At 47.7% G+C, this 19,832-nt stretch overlaps 1 non-coding gene across 1 annotated transcript; it reads left to right on the top strand.

Annotated features, from left to right (window-relative positions):
• The first annotated feature begins 215 nt into the window (after nucleotides 1-215).
• On the top strand, nucleotides 216-322 carry LOC136530718 (small nucleolar RNA R71). The gene has a single exon (XR_010777856.1). It is a non-coding gene; the product is annotated as a small nucleolar RNA R71 (small nucleolar RNA).
• Nucleotides 323-19,832: the final 19,510 nt, after the last annotated feature.

Below are 19,832 nucleotides of genomic sequence, written 5' to 3'. Positions count from 1 at the left end.
CAGTGCACACACCTCTTCTAGTACTTCTTCACTCTTATTTCATAATTGAATGTTGCATGACGACTAGCCTTGATTAGAGGCTATCTTTTCCATAATAGTTTTAGCTTTTCCAAGGGTGTGTGACATAAATGATCCTCCTAGCAGTGGCATCGAGTTGTTCATGAGCTTTTTGAGTTAATCCATGGTAGAAACTTTGCATGAGCAACCAATCTTCCATCCCATGATGAGGACAATTTGAAATCTATTCTTGAAAACATTCCCATGCTTCTAGAATGGTTTCTCCTTTCTGCTGCTAGAAGTTTGAAATATTTCCTCTTAATTCATTGGCCTTGACTATGGAGAAGAACTTTTCTAGAAAGGCCTTTGAACATCTTGCCCAAGTGTTGATATGATCTTTATTGATGTAGAACCACTGGATCACTCTTCCCACTAGTGAGAATGGAAATAGGCGAAGTAGTACGATGTCTTCAAGCAACATCCTTGATGATGACTGTGCTACTAATCTCTAGAAAATTCTAAAGGTGAGCACTAGCATCTTCATGTGCCTTTCCACTGAATGGAGTAGCTTGCCCCTTGATGAGGCTTGGCTTGAGCTCAAACTCGAGATTGTTGGTTTTGAGTGTTGGTCCTAGTGCAGATGTTCTCAGTGCATGGAGTAGAGAATTCACGCAGAGTCTTCTCAGCCATGACTTCAAGGAACTAGTGTTGAGCTTCCTCTTGATTTGGTTGATTCTAATTGGAAATTATTGGTGAATCACAACCAAGTCTGCAATACCCTGTATAACATATGAATAAAGACAAACAAGGGTAAGCCTACTAAAGCAGAGGTTATGATTTTATTAATAAGTATTTATTTGGTCAATTCTCTTTAGCCATGTGCCCCTCCTTGGCAACGGCGCCAGAAATGTTGTTGGCATTTCTTAGCATCACTTGTTACTAGGTTGTCATCCCTAGCATAATGCAAGAAATGCCTGGTTGGTAATTATTAATGACACTTGTAAACTTCAGAGAAAAATATATATATTAAAGTATTCGCAAGTGCACAGATAATGTACCATTGTAGCATTTCACCCAGGAGTATACCAGGTATCGTTATTTATATTTTTACTATAGGGAGTAGCTTATGGAGTGGTGTTGGCATAAAGATATTGACAAATGTGTATACTTATGATAATAATCACTCTCATGCTATTGCAGGGGGTAAGTCAAAGGGTAAATAAATAATAAGTGTAAGGTAATAGTGGTATTCCTAGAGATAGAATTAGAGACTCATAAAATGTAGTATAGCTAAGCAGGAGATTCGTTAAGAGCAAAAGATTCCTAAGTCATTACATATCTACTAAGTCTTTTGTACACCCTAATATATACACTCTCATCTATAGTATAACTAACTCTAGATCTATGCATAAGGAACATTACTAAGGAAGATCAAGAATAGAGCTTATCTACCTTCGCAATCACGTTCTACATGCTCTGTGCTCTACAAACGTGGAGTGGACTACAAAGGACTCAACGGGAGTGTCACATCCATGATCTACCACATGACCCAGAGTGCAGAGGGCATCCGTAGGCAAACAATATCTAAGCACCATGCTTACATAGTGTCGACCACTTCACTCCACGCATAATGAGCTGAGCACTTTGCAAGCATGTGCATAAACTCATTACTAATCATAATTATATCAAGCATACAGCTAGAGCAAACTAAGAACATAATAAATAGCAACATAATAATATTAAAGTAGCACAAAGTCATAACTATAGAGATACAATGGCTATATCAGTCTCTAGACGGTAGATCCAGAATCCTGAGCAAAAGCCCACACTCTTCTTGAACCTTGCTAGCTAATCTCTACTAGAAACTTGAAGAACTAGAGCTCTAATCTCTAATCTCTGGAACCCCTAGTTTTCTATCTAGCCCTAACTTATGATCTGATGACTTGATTCTCCCTAGAGGGCTGGGGGCTAGATTATATTGCCCTGAGGATACAACATGAGCCCTTGGATCAAACCGACTTAAGCAACAACTTAGATGCATCCTAGGAGGCGGTGGGAAACTAACATAGCGACGAGACTGACAGGTGGGCCCCTGATGGGCTGGTTGGCCTATAGGTGGGGCCAGGTGGCCCTACTTGGCAGCCTCTTGGCCTCCGCTTCGGTGATGTGGCTTCTAGAGTCCCCTAGAACCTTCTAGAGTTGGTTTTTACCGTGAAATTCTGATTATTCCTTTGATGTTTAAGTCCCCCTTGTCAATTTTCTGATTAAACCCTGCTGAAAACACAGATTCACCAAAACTCATAGAAATTGTTAGTTAAACCCCTAAGTCTATGTTGGTGATCATTTTCATGCTTTATCTCATGTTATATTGATGTTTATAATGGTCAGTAACTACCATCAATAGTCGCCCGCCCATCCTGTAATCTGAACCATGTCATCATTAGAATTCCCACGCCAGTTCACAGAATGTATTTAAAACTCCTACTATAACCCCTCCTTGGCTGCCTCTCTAGTGCTCTGTCTTGCCTCTATCCACATGCCATAGCTCCATCCATGCACATGCCATAGATCCATCCATGCAACCGCGTGAGCCCTTGGTTGGCCTCCTCACGCTCCACATCACCTGACATCGACAGCGGCAATCATGGCGGCAAGGCGGCACCAAACGTCGCTATTGCTGGTGCTCCCTGATGAGCTAGCCATTGAGATCACCGACCACCTCGCTATGACCTTAGAGCGGCCTATGGATGACCTCTACAGCCTATGGGTGACCTACTTGTCCATGCACCGCATTTGTGGCAACCACGCCATTGGTCGGTGTGTGGAACTGGACCTTTGTAGACGCAGGCTAGGGTGGAACGATGTTGGCAACTACTATGCCCTCCTTTCTAGCCTGACCCAACTCAGCAACCCAGAGGCTTGCTTCCTCACCGGGATACTAATGGTATTCGAGGAAACCCACAGGCCCCGACCATGCCTCGACGATCTCGCTCATGCCATCGATGGAGGGCACAATCTGGTGGCTTATCTAGTCACCATATGCTCTATAGGCACAATGGCAATGCCTATGTCGATGGCACTATGAGGCAGTACATGAGATGGGTCGAGGGTGAGGAAGAATCACGGGCAGCAGTGGTGGACCAATGAGTAGGTGGCTACGTAACAAGGGGTGTGTGATGTGTCATGGCGAGGCGACCACCGAGGTGATCTACAAAATGGGGTGGGGCAAGTTGTCGCTGCCACTGCCAGCACAGGTGTGCGGCAATCTTCTGTGCGTAGGTGGCGCTTGCGGTGATGTAGATGGATGGGAAGGAAGGGCTATGTTTTGCAGCGAGGACTGTAGGCTTCGCCATGAATTTGAGTTGTTCGCATGGGAACTTGGAATAAGAAACTTGTAATTCACTCTTTACATGCGAGAGTGAATTACTCCCTCTGTCCTAAAATATAGTGTACTCTAGCTTTAGCAGTATTTTTCAGCAAACATACAGTGTTTTCCTCTCACAACAAATCAGCATAAGCATCATCATAAGCCAAATTTTAGTGAAATGAATAGGGCCAGCCTTGTTCTCATTTCACTAAAATTTGGCTTATGTTGATGCTTATGCTGATTTGTTATGAGAGGAAAACATTGTGTGCTTAGTGAAAAGTACTGCTGAAGTAGTTCAAGCTCCTCAAATATAGTGTATTATGTAGCTTTTGATTTTTTGTTGTTTTGTTTCAATTTTATTTGTTTCCTTTAGGGATTCAACGAAAGTACTCATACGATATAGGTTTTCCTGTATAATGTGATATGTGTTCAGCCTAGTTAGATTTATTATGCTCAGACTTTCTTGCGTGTGCAGTAAAATTTGAATAGCTATGTGGCTCCTCCTTTAGGCATTAGATCGTCACGAGACTTCATTGGATGAATTCCATTATGCATGTTTACCATACTACAGATCAAAAAGAGAACCAGAAAGAAACCTGCAGGCAAAACAAACCAACTAGGGCTAGAAACCGGCTACCAAATGACCAAAGGACCAGATATACACCATGCTCAATAGAGTTTAACCCACCTAATACAAAATTGAACAAAAGTAGTAAACACAGACATGTGGAGGGCCAAAAAACACCCCTACCCCTCAATACTGCGGTAGCAGCAAAGATCCTAGGCAATTAATATGGATGTTCTGGTCTTTTTTAACTTCTTTAGTCTCTTTTACTCACCTAAACCAAACACCCTAGGATCTTTGCTATAAAACTTAAGGCCTATATTCCCTTATTCTCGGAGTCATTAGCAGAGGAATAAATAAAGATCCATTTGATGTTATGTCACATTGCATTTGATGTATCTTCCTTATGTTGGGAGTTGGGAGTTTCTTACGTGTCAGATGCGTCCAAATGAGGAAAAACTATAGAGGATACTATCAAACACAACCAAATGTATAAAGGTCAGACTTTCTTACATGTGCAATAACATTTCAACACCAATGGCTACTCAACTCTGCATTAGACTGAGGCAAGACTTTCTCCTCCCTGCAAGGTTCTTGCAAGTTAAACAAAGATTGACAAAGACACCAAGGCAACAAAAAAAACAAAAACCAAATGACCTGAGCTACACCATGCTCAACAGAGTTTAACCCACCTAATACAAAGTACTACCCCATGACCTAGGAGAAATGAGATGTTTACATGGTTTGGCAGGGCATCTTGGCCATGTCATGTCAATGCATGTGATAGGCCATGAGGCGATGTCCTTGATGCAATAGGCTACTGATGTCGCCCACGTGCGCGCATCTGTGTGGGAATGCAGGAGCACACAAGTACTCTTGACAGTCGAGGGGTAGATTGAAGGCTGAAGATTGATGAGTTACAGGCTAAAGACTAAAGTAGTCACGAAAATAAGATGAGTTCGGTTCAACACAGATCAAAGCCACTAATGACTACTACTACTACTGAACCAGGGGTCATTTGGTAGCCAGTTTCTAGCCCCTGTTGGTTGGTTTTGCCTGTAGGTTTCTTTCTAGTTCTCTTTCTGATCTATAGTGTGGTAAACATGCATAACGGAATTCAGCTGATCCAGTCTCGCATCGATCTAATGCCTAACAGAGGAGCCACATAGCTATTCAAATTTTACTACACACATAAGAAAGTCCGAGCATTGTAAATCAGATCGGGCTTGACACATCTCACATTATATAGGGAAACCTATTTCGTACTACTACTTTCATTGAATCCCTAAAGGAAACAAGTATAATTGAAATAAAACAACAGAAAAACAAAAGCAATCATAAATCAAAAGCTGCAGAATACACTATATTTGAGGACAAATTTCAAATGCTAGAATACACTACATTTCAGGACGGAGGGAGAAATTCACTCTCGCACGTAAAGAGTGAATTACTAGTCTCTTATTCCAAATTCCCATTCGAAAAATGGATTTCTTGACAAAGCCTACTGTCCTCCCTGTAATACTCAGCCCATCCATCCTATCCATCTGCATCGCCGCACGCACGCCTACACAAGGAAGATCACCACACACCTATGCCGGCGGCGGCAGCGACAACTGTCCCCACATCATATTGTAGATCACCTTAACAGCTAGGTGGTGGCACAGCACACACCCCTTGTTGCTTAGCCACCTAATTGTTCGTCCGCCGCTGCCCACCACCACTTGCCACCATTGCCCACAATTCTTCCTCACCCTTGGCCCGATTCATGTACCGCCTCATAGTGTCATCGTTGCCAACACTGCCATTGTGCCTATAGAGCAATAGGGTGACCACATAGGCCGCCAGATTGTGCCCGCCATCAGCGGCGTAGATGAGATCATCGAGGATTGGCCAGAAGCTCTACTTTTCCATGAATATGGTTTGTATCCTAGTGAGGAAGCAAGCCTTTGGGTTGCCGACTTGGGTCAGGCTAGACGCTGACCTGGCATAGTAGTTGACAGGGTTGGCCCCCATCCTCCCGCATCTGAACTAATCCAGTGCCAGATGTCGATCGATGGTGGGGTCACCACAGATGCGGTGCATTCATGAGCAAGTCGCCAATAGGCTATGGAGGTCATCCATGGGACTATCCAAGGTCATAGCGAGGTGGCCAGTGATCTCAATTTGTATGTCGATAGGGAGCACCGTCAGCAACATGGTTGCCGGCGTGGATGGAGCTATGACATGTGGACGATGGCGAGCCGAAGGGCTAGAGAGGCAGAGTGGCACAATGTGCGTTGATTGAGGGGGAGGCAAAGGTGGTGGCCGAGTGGGGGTTATAGCAGGAGTTCTCTAAATACCCTCTGTGAACTAGCGTGGGAACTTGCAATGACGACACGGTTCAGATTACCAAGTGGGCAAGCGACTAGGTGCATTGAGTGTACAATGTTTCCAATCCTAGGAGTCAAAACATGAAATGGTGGATGCCAACCAACCGTGAAGCCTCCATCGTCATGTCTTGTGGGAGAGCAACTATCGACGAAATATGGTCGGCAGTCTACCTAGGGGTATGCTCAATGTAGTAGATTGTCAGCAGATAGATGCGCAAGCCACAAACACGACGGTGACGCAAGACAGACATGAGGTTTTATCCAGGTTCAGCCGCCAAGAAGGCGTAATACCTACGTCCTGCGTCTGATTTGTATTGCTGTATGTCAATGAGAGATGTTTTTTAGAGGGGTCTCCTGCCCACCTTATATAGTCCAGGGGGCAGGGTTACAGATCTGAAAACTAATCCTAGCCAATTACAATTGCCATATGTGGCCGGATAAGGATTCCTATTCTAACCGACTAGGATCTTAATTGATCGCCAAATCCGCCTTGACTCCTTGCGTGGGACCCTGATTAGGTTAGCTGGGCCACATGTCATCTTTTGGTGGACCGGACCCACTGATCCAGGCTGGCCCAAGCTTAGCCATAAGGGTATAGGGGTTAATACCCCCATAGCTAGTCCCTGAGCACCATGTATTATGCTACGACATGCCACTTTAACCTTCTCCGACAAGTAAGGCTTGAGTCCTTGACATCTCTGACCACCATTGTCGCTAGAGAAGTAGGTTGTTCGAAGAATATATGGTGCTCTTAAGAAAAAACAAAAAGATTTCCGGCCTGGGAAGTGTGCCCACTTGTATTTCTGAACAGAAATGTAAGTGCGTCTTGGAGCGTAGCGTCCTTGATCATCAGAGGCATAGGGGTCAAAAAACAAACACATTCACCACAAGGTGAAGTGTGCCCACTTAGTCCCTGAGCCTGGTAGTAGGTGACGTAGGCACGTGGTGCCAGGGTCTGAAAAGAATTCCCAATTAAGTTGAGAACACAATCGTCGTACAAGCAATACGAGATGCACCAGCAGGTGCATCATACCGATATAGTCCCTGAGCTTGCTGGAAGGCGAAGTATGAGCCTTGTAGCAAGGTCTAAATAAATGTCTCTCAACTGTATGTGAGTACAAATCACATGTAGCCGAGAAGAACGATCTCTAAGCAGTGGTCGGGATAGTCACTGAGCACGATAGTAATCCTTACAATCAGTTAGAGCATAAGGGTCGATTAAACAAACACATTCACCGCAAGGTGAAGTGTGCCCACTTAGTCCCCGAGCCTAGTAGTAGGTGATGGAGGCACGTGGTGCTAAGGTCTAAAAAAGAATTTCCATTAAAGTTAAGAATCCAATCATCGTGCAGGCGATACGAGATGCACCGGCAGGTGCATCGTACCGATGTAGTCCCCGAGCTTGCTGGAAGGCGAAGTATGAGCTTTGTAGCAAGGTCTAAATAAATGTCTCTCAACTGTATGTGAGTACAAATCACATGTAGCCAAGAAGAACGATCTCTGAGCAGTGGTCGGGACAGTCCCCGAGCACGATAGTAATCAGAGCAGTCCCCGAGCATGGCAATGGTCGGAGCAGTCCCCGAGCATGGTAGTGGTCAGAGCAGTCCCCGAGCACGGTAGTGGTCTGGGTGGTCCCCAAGCACAGCAGTGGTCTGGGCAGTCCCGGAGCATGGCAGTGGTCTGGTCCATCATTGAGCTCAAGACATGCAGCGAAAAAAAGAACGCCGCTTGTATTATTATTTGGTGTATTTATTTATCTCCTTACTCTGTCAAGTCCAATCTACCACGTCTGGTCAAAAAAGCAAACAGATATAACATATCACTCTGCCTTCTTACTCTTTCTGGCAAACAGTCGCTTGGCGCCTGTATGGAGGTGCGTCAGTGTGGGCCCTCTCACATTATCAACAAAGAGGTGCATACACGGGAAACGAAGAGGCGTGTTTATTGGCATAGATCTCAAGGTTGTGAAAACAACCATCTACAGCGCATGCACATGTCTTCCAAGAATCTCGGGTGGATGAAACAATGGAGCTCTTGGTTATTTATAATATAGAGTTGGTAAGTTACTTTTTACTGATCCCCTTTGTCATTCGCCGCCACAACCTTCTTCTTCCTCTTGCTGAACCCTACTCCTCTGAAAATCACCACCAATCCCCCTCCATCGCATCCACCCCCTTAGCAAGGGTAGATTAATGGCAAAGAGAGACGCCTAGAAGAAAGGCAGAGTCATGGCGAAGGAGTGGTGGAAATCAAGGAGCAATGAGCAGACCATCGAAGACCTCGTCACCATGGGAGTGCTCCACAACAAGGCACTCACAGGATGGCGTGCGCTGGAAGGAGAAAGCTTCCCTGATCCACAACCAGGTGAGATTGTGGTTTTCGAGGATTTCTTCAAGCGGGGTTTTGGGGTTCCAGTGCACCCTTTCCTTTAGGGTCTCTGCTTGTATTACGAGATTGGGATTTGCAATCTACATCCCAACTCGATTCTTCTTGTCTCCACCTTCATCCATCTTTGCGAGGCCTATGGTGGCTTCCATCCCCATTTCGACCTCTTTCGCCACCTGTTCTGTCTGCGGAAGAAAGGGAGCGGTGGCTTGAAGATAGCTGGAGGCATCTACCTCAATCTATGTGATGGTATGAAGGCCTAGTACTTGCACTACCCCTAGAACACCTTGCTGGACGAATGGTACAAGAAGTGGTTCTACATCCGCGAAGAGCCAAACACTTTCACCCTGTGCGACGTGGGGTTGATTCCGGAGAAGAAGAATAGCTGGTCGGAGAAGCCCGAGCACTTGGAGCAGATCGCAGAAATGCTCGGGATGATCCCGTGGGGAAAGCTGGATGGTCCAAGTGTGGTCGGGAACTTCATCAACCGAAGGATCTAGCCCTGCCAGAAGAGGGTACATCCTGGCTTCGAGTACCAGGGGAGCGCAGATCCAACGAGGACCAGGAAAGAGGCGCTCGACAAGATAGAAGTCAAGGCCAGGATTGGGGAGCTATTCAACCTAGCCGATCCCAATTATGTCAGGTTAAATGACATCGAGCACACCTTCAAGCTGGCCCAACCTCCCCCAAAGGTAAATGATGCTTCATTGTACCTATAGAATCATGTTGCAACAAGAAATTCACTGTTGTCTCCTTTATGTTTCCTAGAGTAATGGTCATAACCAGGTAGCAGTGTTCGTGTCTCCGCCCCCTAGTGTGGATTGGCTGCAAGTTGCTGGCCCAGCCGCCTAGACCAGTGCCAGGACCGAAGATATCCACTGGGTGGCACTTGAGGTTGTGGAGGATGCATCAGCCAGAGCTGCTGGCAAGCGGCCGGCTACCAACAAACGTCGCCAGGCCATCTTCCCCCTTTCAGATGACGAAATAGAGGATGCGGACATCTTCTGACTCATCCCTCGAAAGAGGAGGAGATAAATGGGGTCGATAGAGCAGGGTGGCTCCTCTGTGCCAGCAGTGATCACATCTTCGACCACTGCAACACAGAGGACAAGCGGGGGAAGTGTCGAGCACCAAACCCCGCTGCTAGTACCAGTCATGGAAAAAGACCCGGTGGAAACCGCCAAGCATGTGGAGCAAGCGTGATCGAAGAGATGCTCCTTCGCCACATCATTCCGTGCTTCCAAGCTGTAAGAATCTGTAACTTTGATGTAAGCTTATAATTTGTATTGAATAATATTGTCTTCTAAACTTTTCCCTAGTATATCAGGTTGGCGTCCACCGAAAATCTCGACCAGCTAGCCAGGTGTGGCACGGCTTTGCCAATACTAGCAGAAAGAACTGCTCAGCAGCCAGTTGTGGAGGAACCTGTAGAAGAAATTCCACCGGAACCTCAGCAGATGAGTGGCCAGACGCCAGTCCCCGAGCCGCTGGTCGAGAAGACAGCCGAGCAAAGTACAAGTGCTCCAAGCACTAACCCTACTGAAGCAGGTACCTTGGCGCCAAGGGAAACAGACCAAGCCAAGGAGCAGCAACCGGAGTTGGCACAGAGCACGCTAGCCGATGCTACGGCTCGTGGGAAGGCCATAGTGGTCGTGGAGACTGCAGACTCCAGACCAGTGCCGCCCCCTGAACAAGAGGCCAAAGAGGACAAAGTAGAAGAAATCCTAGGCCATCCCCAAGATAAATGACAACATGTATATGTGTCTCACTAGTGGAACGACGAGTGGGTTATGCACAAAGAAATCCCAGAGGTCGAAGAGACCCTAAAAGTTGAACGGGCGGCAAAGCGTCTGGTGACAGAAGTCCAGGTATGTTTGGCTTGACCACTTGACCCTGTTATGTAGTCGATCTGTCTGACTTAGCTTGTTTATATGTAGGACTTGATGAAGACCGTAAAGTACCGAAAGAGGTGCTTTGACCAGATTGAGGGAATCACGGCAAACAATAGAGAACTGGCGGCCAAGGTGGAACGCTTGCGCCGCCAACTTGAAGCCACCGACAAGGAGAGGACAGAGCAAGAAACACAGAACCAGAACCTAGTTGGCCAGCTCAATGACAAAGAGCGGGAAAAACAAGTAAGTTGTCATTTTATCACAGCAAGTGTATGACACGTGTTGTTGCGTTGTTGGTAATGACAGTTGTAATGCATGCTTAGAAGCTAAGGTAACCCACCTCCAAGAGGAGAATAGCTGCGTGACCGCAGAGTGTGGTCGCCTGAAGGAGGACAACGAGAAACTGGTGCACAGCCAGTCTCAACTCTAGGACCACACCACCAAAATGAAGGAGGAACTGAAGAGTAAGTATTCCAGACCACCATTCTCATTCTATTGCCCGCCTTATCTTGTCGTGCCTTTACATTTGATGTCTTGTACGATGTGCAGTTTTAAAAGTCAATGCCAAGAGGCATCTAGAAGCCATGATGAAAGAGTGTGACGGCTATAAAGCATGATGCCTCGAGGCCACCGAGGATTGGGACACATGGAAGAACCGGTGCCAGGAGGTGGCAACTGGCATTTTGCCCATCCTCTACCTTGTCGACCCGGCGCTCACAGAGGAAGAGCCAAGGACGGCCCAGCTCGGATTGGTCGAGAGATGCAGACAAGCATGGGGATGGTTCCAAGAGTTCGTGAAGGAGGCGGGTGAGTACACGGGTGCCCATGTGCTAAGCATGGTGCGTGCCCACTACCCTCTGATCGATCTTAAGCACCTGGAGGCTAGATACCCAAAGGAGGTAGACCTAGACAAGGCAGAGGAGCTTCAGATGGCCTAGCTGGACCTATCATCAAAGAGAATTGGTGACATTAACCTATGTGGAGGTGGGACAGCACCTGTACAGGGTACGCCATCAACAAGTCAACTGGAAACGCCATCAGTTGCAAGCCAACCGACGAAGCCTACGGCCTCGACCAGCTAGGCATCAGTGGGGCCATCCCCTTCAGCTCGACTAGCACAAGAGTCCCCGAGACTCGAGTAGGATATCAGAAGCAGCGAGCAGTAGGTGCCGCGCGCCCCGACCAGCCAATGTAATAGGCTTAGAGCTGTAGAAGGAGGACATAGTTGTGTTATTGTAAACTTGGGCCTCTTTAGGCAAGCTTATAATAACGTAACTGTATTCATTATAAGCTTGTTTGCTTTGTATAAAACGTATTTATGCTTGAAACTTATGTTGGTGTAACTGAGTGAGAACATGATAATGTTCTGTTTAGTTGTACCATTTTGCTCAACACATCATCCCGAAAAGTTTGTGCGGCCCTAGTTTGCCATGTGGTCAGAGTGTGAGGTGCGTGACCTGTGCACACGTAGACGCGGACAAGTCAAACCAAGGGGGACCTGCCGATCACCCGTAATGTAGAGAGCGGATCCCATGCACGTGTTGGGAGGAACCAGAGAGAGGTCCTGCTCCAAAAACCGTAGAAGGAGTGGTGGTCAGCTTTTACTGGCTAAGTTAGAATAACCATAAAAGTCGAAGTGACACATTAGAGTGGTCGGAGAAATCATAATAGCTTTGTTGAAGTAAATCGAAAGTACAAGAGGGGTACATATCTCAGTAGTTAAGCATAGAAACATCTAAGCTTGTCGATGTGCCATGAGTTTGGTACGTCTGTACCGTCCAGGTGAGCTAACCTATAAGACATTGGTCGTGTGACCTCCTTGATCATGAAGGGCCCCTCCCATGGGGTTGTGAGTTTATGGACACCAGCCTGGTTCGTCTTCCACTTCAGGACCAGGTCCCCGACCACAAAGAACCGCTCTTTAACATTCTTGTTGTAGTACCTGTGCAAAACAACAAGGTATTTGGCCATACATACACAAGAATCGAGCCGCTTCTCTTCTGCACTATTCACTTCTAGCTCCTGTACTTCGTTGGCCTTGCCTTCGTCGAAGTTCTCTACCCATGCTGATCTAAAAGCTATATTTGCAGGGAGGACTTCCTCAGCGTTGTAAACCATAAAGTATGGCGAGACGCCGGTGTTACGACTGGGCTGAGTTCTGAGTCCCCAGACTACGCCTGGTAACTCTTTGAGCCATCTTCCGGGAGCTTTGTCATTTTCTCTATACATCCTCTTCTTCAACGCGTCCAAGATCATGCCATTTGCCCACTTGACTTGTCCATTAGCTCTAGGGTGCACCACTGAGACGTATTTTACTACTATGCTCCTTTCATCGTAGAAGTCCCAAAAAGCGTTCCCGGTGAACTGAGTACCCAGATCGGTGATGATGCTGTTGGGTATGCCGAAATGATGGATGACCTGGTCGAGGAACGTGACAGCCTTTTCTGAGGATGCCTGTACCAAAGGCATGTATTCTATCCACTTAGAAAATTTGTCGATCAGCACAAAGACGCATGTAAATTTCCTTGGAGCCGGTTTGAAGGGCCCGATCATATCTAGTCCCCAGCATGCGAAGGGCCAGGAGGTTGGTATTGTCTAGATCTCATGTGCTGGTACGTGGATTCTCTTGGCGAAGAAATGACAACCCTCACAGTGGTGGACTAGCTTCTCTGCGTCGGCTACTGCTGATGGCCAATAGAACCCTACTCGGAAAGCCTTGCCGACCAGCGTTCTTGAGGCCGCATGGTTGCCGCAGGAGCTAGAGTGGATTTGGTCAAGGAGATGTTCGCCATCCTCCTAGGTTATACACTTCATCAAGATTTCCTCCTTTGCGTTCTTGCGCCATAGCTTGCCATCGATGAGTAGGTACTGCTTACTGCGACGCATCAGGCACTTGTTCTCTGTCCGATCAGTGTAACCGCTACCATCTATTAGGTACTTAATGAAAGGTATTCTCCAGTCGGGCTCATGAGTGGTCGGAGGGGGCTCGGCTGTGCTTGACGCCAGAACCATAGCCACCAATTTCTGGTCTGGAGGCTTGTCTTCTGTGGAATCTTCCTCTTTGATGGAAGGCGTGAGCACGTCTTGGACGAATACACCATGTGGGATTTTTGCTCAAGATGATCCTAACTTTTTACAGTGCATCCGCTGCTTGATTCTTGTCCTGGATCATGTGTATGTACTCGATGCCATAGAACCTGCCTTCTAGCTTTCTAATCAATTTGCAGTATGCATCCATCTTTTCGCTGGTTGTGTCCCAGTCCTTGTTGAGTTGGTTGATGACCAAAGCAGAGTCTTCGTAGACATAGAGACGTTTAACGCCAAGCTCAACCACGATGCGCAAACCATGTAGGCATGCTTCGTACTCGGCGGCATTATTAGATGCTGGGAAATAAATCCTGAGGACGTACTGGAGCTGCTCCTTGGATGGTGACATGAAAAGGACTCCTGCTCCTGCACCGTCAATGTTGAGAGAGTCGTCGATGTACATCGTCCAATATTTGTCAGATCCGGGAGAGGCAGGCGTGCTTAAGTCTATCCACTCGATGATGAAATCGACAAGTGCCTGAGACTTGATTGTAGTGTGGCTTGCAAAGTCCAAGGAAAAGGGGCATAGCTCCATTGCCCATTTGATGATGCGCCCATTCGCATCCTTGTTGCTAATGATGTCTCGCAGAGGGTACTCAGTCATGACCACCACACGATATCCGTCGAAGTCGTGTTTCAACTTTTGGGATGTTATCAGTATGGCGTAGATCAACTTCTAAATCTATGGGTACCTGGTCTTGGACTCATTGAGTACCTCACTAATGAAATAGATTGGTCGCTGTACCTTATAGACGTGGCCGGGCTCATCTCACTCGACCACCATGGCCGTGGAGACCACTCGATTAGTAGCTGCAATATATAGCAGGAGTATTTCGCCTTCTCTTGGAGCAGTGAGGACCGAAGGTGACATAAGGTATTGTTTCAGCTGTGCAAAGGCAACGTCTGCTTCCTCCGACCACTCAAACTTTTCGGATGCTTTGAGTAGTTTAAAGAACGGTAATCCTTTTTTGCCTAATCTTGATATGAAACGGCTGAGGGCGACCATGCATCCAGTAAGCTTCTAAACATCCTTCACCTTTTTGGGCGGCTTCATGTCCAAGATAGCTTTGACTGTCTCTAGGTTAGGGCATATGCCATCGTGACTGACGATGTTGCTGAGTAGTATGCCAGAAGGAACACCAAAGATGCACTTCTTTGGGTTTAACTTCCACTGGAATGTATTAAGGGATGCAAAGGTGCGTTCCAGGTTGTCAACAAGGGTATGAGCTTCCTTGGTTTTGATAACTATATCATCAACATAAGCCTCGACGAGGTCATCTTTTATCTTGTCTTTGAGGCAAGCTTGTATAGCACATTGGTAGGTAGCCTCAGCGTTCTTGAGCCCAAATGACATGGTCGTGTAGCAGTAGGCACCGAAGGGCATGATAAAAGATGTCTTGATCTGGTCATCCTTTTTGAGAGCGATCTGGTGATAACCAGAGTAGCAATTGAGAAAGAAAGGAGCTCGCAACCGGTGGTTGAATCTATGACCTCGTCTATGCGAGGTAAGCCAAAGGGGTCCTTAGGGCAGTGTTTGTTGAGATCAGTGTAGTCAACGCATATTCTCCATTCATTATTCTTTTTGCGTACAAGAACCGGGTTGGCTAACCACTCCGGATGATACACTTCTTTGATAAATCCGGCTACCAAAAGCCATGTAACTTCTACCCTAATCGCCTCCTTTTTGTTGCGAGCGAACCATCGTAGCTTCTACTTGATAGGTCGACCAAGAATAGCATGGTAGGTGCCGTCGAAGTCGGCGACCACAAAGTTGACGTAGTCGGTGCGGAAGTGGTTCGGGGTCCCAAACTGCACCAGTAGCATGATCTGCCCGAGAGGTGTAGAGCTCTGTCCGAGGAGAACACCCTAGAACTATGCCTCGTATGGCTTGAGGTCCGCCTGAGCTATCTTCAGGGCAGGCAGACTATTCTTGAGCAGTATATCGATGGAGCTGCCGCCGTCGATCAGTACTCTATCGAACTGAACCTTGTTGATACAAGGATCAAGGACTAGGGGAAAATGCCCTAGCTCAGGTATTGCGGCCCATTGGTCCTTTCTGCTGAAGGAGATTTCACGGTGAGACCATGGAGGGAGCCGTGGATCGGTGAGGAGATGGTCGGTGTTGGCCACATTCAAGCAAGCGTGGGCGAGCAGCTTGTGTTCTCATTTGGTCTCGATGGACACTTTGCCTCCGATGATGGTGTGCACATGATCGGTTGGCTTGATGTATTTGTGACGAGGGTCTACATCATCGTTGTCGTTATCATCGTTGCGCTGTTCCCCTGCATCGTTAGGCTTGTCGGATGTATCCGGAGCCTATTGACGCATGTAGATAGACTTGAGGACACAGCAATTCTCCATGGTATGGTTTGACTTAGGATGGAGCTGGCAGGGCCCTTTCAATGCTTTGGCATAGTCATCTTCATAGTTATGATGTCCGCCACCCTTTTTAACGGTGTTGACCTCGCCATCATCTTCCCGAGCATGCTTGCTCCTGTAATCGTCATGGCGGTTACGCCGCTGATTACGTTGGTCACGATGGTCACGGGAGTCGTTGCGCTAGTTGCGGCGGTCAAAATTGTCATTCCAACCACGGTTGTCGCGGTAGTCGTCGTAGTGTGGGGGGTGGTCGGAGCATGGAACCCTTGCTGCTTCTTCAATAATTATCTTTTTAGCATCGTCGGCATCCACATATTTCTTAGCGGTGGCTAGGAGCGCTGTGACCGAATCAGGTCTCTTGCAGAGAAGCTTGTCCCTTAGGGCGTCATGGAAACGGAGGCTAGTGATGAAAGCCTCAATTGCCTCATTGTCGGAGATTGATGGGACCTTGATGCGCATCTCCGAGAAATGCCGGATGTACTCGCACAGTGGCTCATCTTTTCGATCTTGAATCTGTTGTAGATCGTATTTGTTGCCTGGTTGTTCGCAAGTAGCAATGAAGTTGTCGATGAAAGCTTGCTTGAGCTCCTGCCAAGAGTCAAAATAGTTCGTCGGCAAGCTAACCAGCCATTAGTGACCTGCATGGCCAACAGCGACTAGGAAATAGTTAGACATGACGTGCTCGTCAGCCATGGCTGATTTGCATGCAGTCTCATAAAGCATGACCCATAATTCAAGGTTTTCCTTGCCGTTATACTTCTAAAGTTTCTCGAGCTTGAAATTCTTAGGCCATATGACTTGGCGAAGGTGTGGAGTAAACTGCTTCAAACCCAGTGGGCCATGGGCAGTGTCATATTCCATACAGCGATAACTTTCGTGGGATGCTCGGTCATTGGCTCTCTGGTTGATGCGAGCGCACAGATCGCGTCCACTGAGGTAATGGCGGAGATTGTTATTGCCATCGTGGCGATCTCGATTGCCATCTAGATTAGCCCTGCAACCATGGTTATCACGGTGATTGTCGTGGTTGTCCCGGCGGTTATCATCCCGGACGTCATGGCGGTTGTCGTCCTAGCGGTGGTTGTCATCCTGGCCACCATCATGGCACTGTTTCCACCTTGACAGTTGTCTGATGGGTCATTGTTGCACGAGCCACATTGGTTGAGTGGTTGTGAGCGACTTGGGTGCTGGCGGCTATGGCTTGACTCGACTAAAACAGATGGAGCCCGAGCTTGGTTTACAATCTCTGTGGTCTGGGCCATAGCAGCCGTCAGATAGGCTTGTATTTCATCGCAAACTGCTTGGGTTTCCGGTGTGTTGGGTAGCCGTTGCATTGTCGCCATGGCGACGGCTACGTTGGCACTTGGAGTCCTAAAGACCTGTTTGTCCCCCACCTTGTCGAAAGCATCGTTGAGGTCACATGGCTGGACCCTTATGCATTATGCCTCCTGGTCTGCTTCGGCTTCGATTTGTAGGTGATTAAACCGGTCAATATTGCGTGCTTCACATGCAGTCCTTTCTTGTTCTGTTTCGCCAACTGCTGGCGGTTCATCATTGCTGACAACATGGATCAAATTCCCTCATCTTGGCGGGAAAGATGGGAATTGTGAGAACCCCGGGGCATGATCTGGGATATCCAGATCGTACTTGACGCCTTCATCTTCGTGATGCCGAAGCTCGGTGTGGACAGATGCATTAGATGCGGTGCTAGACGAGGAGCTAGAGTCACCCTCTTGGACTATGTGGACGGACCCTTCTTGATAATCTTCAATCCGGATCATGTTGACGAAGTTGCGCAGCTTCGGCCGAGGTTGGTGCATAAAACATAGATCCAAGCGGCATTGTAGGTTGTAGGCATAGCTGGAGGTAGTGTTTGGTAGGCCGTAGGGCTGGACCTGGTGGTTCTCCATTGAGGCTTCGTACTCGGAGAGCCGGAGACCCATCGCAAAGGCTGGCCGGTGACGAGCAGAGCGCCCTTCAGGAGTAAATGTGACCACGAGATCTGTACCAAGTTGTGCAGGACGACTGGTCCGAGCTGGTTGGGTACATCTGTTGTGGGGAGTGGTTACCTACTCATTAGGTTGACTTTGAATCATACTTACCAGAGCTAGGGTTTCAGCGAGTTTGGTGCCGACCCGATCGATGGAGTCGAGCAGGTCGGTGTTGTCGATCCGCTTCCCTTTGTAGCGGGGAAGTGGATGACAAGTTGTCGGCATGGCTGAAGGTGATGCAGGTGTGGTCAGAGCCAGATGTACCATGGTTGGAGCCAGATCCATCGTGGTTGGAGCCGTATCCATCGTGGTCAGAGCCGTATCCGTCGTGGTCAGAGCCGTAGCCGATGCAGGTGAAGCAATGGTCGGTGCAGACTAAATCCACGCCTCCTTTGGGGTCATGGCAATGAAGCCATCGGAGCCGGTGGTCTAGGTGATCTAGCCAACAGTGAACGTGAGGCCGTTTGGCATAGCCATGGAGCCAGAGATGATGACCATCTTGTTTGCTTGGAGAGCAGTATGCACACCCCCTACCTGGCGCGCCACTGTCGACAAAATATGGTCAGCAGTCTACCTAGGGGTATGCCCAAGGTAGTAGATTCTCGGTAGACAGATGCACAAGCCACAAACACGACGGTGACGCAAGACAGACACGAGGTTTTATCTAGGTTTGGCCACCAAGAAGGCGTAATACCTACGTCCTACGTCTGATTTGTATTGTTGTATGTCAATGAGAGATGTTTTTTAGAGGGGTCCCCTGCCCACCTTATATAGTCCGGTGGGCAGGGTTACAGATCTGGAAACTAATCCTAGCCAGTTACAATTGCCATATGTGGCCGGATAAGGATTCCTATTCTAACCGACCAGGATCTTGATTGATCGCCAAATCCGCCTTGACTCCTTGTGCGGGACCCCGATCAGGTTAGCCGGGCCGCACGTCGTCTTTTGGTGGGCCAGACCCACCGATCCGGGCTGGCCCAAGCTTAGCCATAAGGGTATAGGGGTTAATACCCCCATAGCAACCATTTGGCTCTCCTCTTTAAAATGACCAGTAGGCTATAGAGAGCACCACCGACTAGGGTATTCTCTCATACATACGTACCACTACACATCACATCACCTCCTCTGATCCCTACTCACCAACCGATCCATACTCACCAGGGCCATGTAGAGTGAGCAATGGGGCACTAGTCATCCAGCAAGTATTCCATCGACTACGAAGATGAGGATGGTGAGGAGGTGAATCAACCGACATCGAGCCCCAAGCGCGAGGAGGAGCCCACCGAAGATGATGAGGAAGAGGCGCCATAGGCGGCATAGGAGGAGGAGGAGGAGGAGGAGGAGGAGGCACTAGTGGAGGAGGTGGACAACATCACTAAGACCATTCCGCTAGGATTTGGCCTCATGCCACGTAATAAGAAGCGCAGGCTCAACCCTCCAACCCCCAACACGATCATGGAGGATGAGGATGACTCCTTGTTGAAGTAGGACAACGAGGAGGGTGGCGATAATAGTGATGGCAGGGGCAGCAGCATCGATCAGTAGGTGTAGTTAATTAGTACAGTAGCAGTAGGTCTCATACTAACTAGTAGTAGTACAATGGCAGGTGCGTTGTAGTGCACTTTTGGTCTATTTTGAATGGCCTCAAGTACCTAGATAAATATTAGGAATTAGGAATCAATATAATGGTGGTTTTAACTATTTTTGAGTGATTTTCATGTATTTTGGAATGTGCTTTTGATGAGGGCACACAGGTAATTGCTTTCTTTGAACAATGAACATCATTGCGATGAAATGAAC

The sequence above is a fragment of the Miscanthus floridulus genome, unplaced genomic scaffold (assembly GCF_019320115.1).
Source record: "Miscanthus floridulus cultivar M001 unplaced genomic scaffold, ASM1932011v1 fs_184_1_2, whole genome shotgun sequence".
Classification (NCBI taxonomy): domain Eukaryota; kingdom Viridiplantae; phylum Streptophyta; class Magnoliopsida; order Poales; family Poaceae; genus Miscanthus; species Miscanthus floridulus.
Note: the sequence above shows the minus strand (reverse complement) of the source record. Positions and strands in the feature narration are given on the sequence as shown.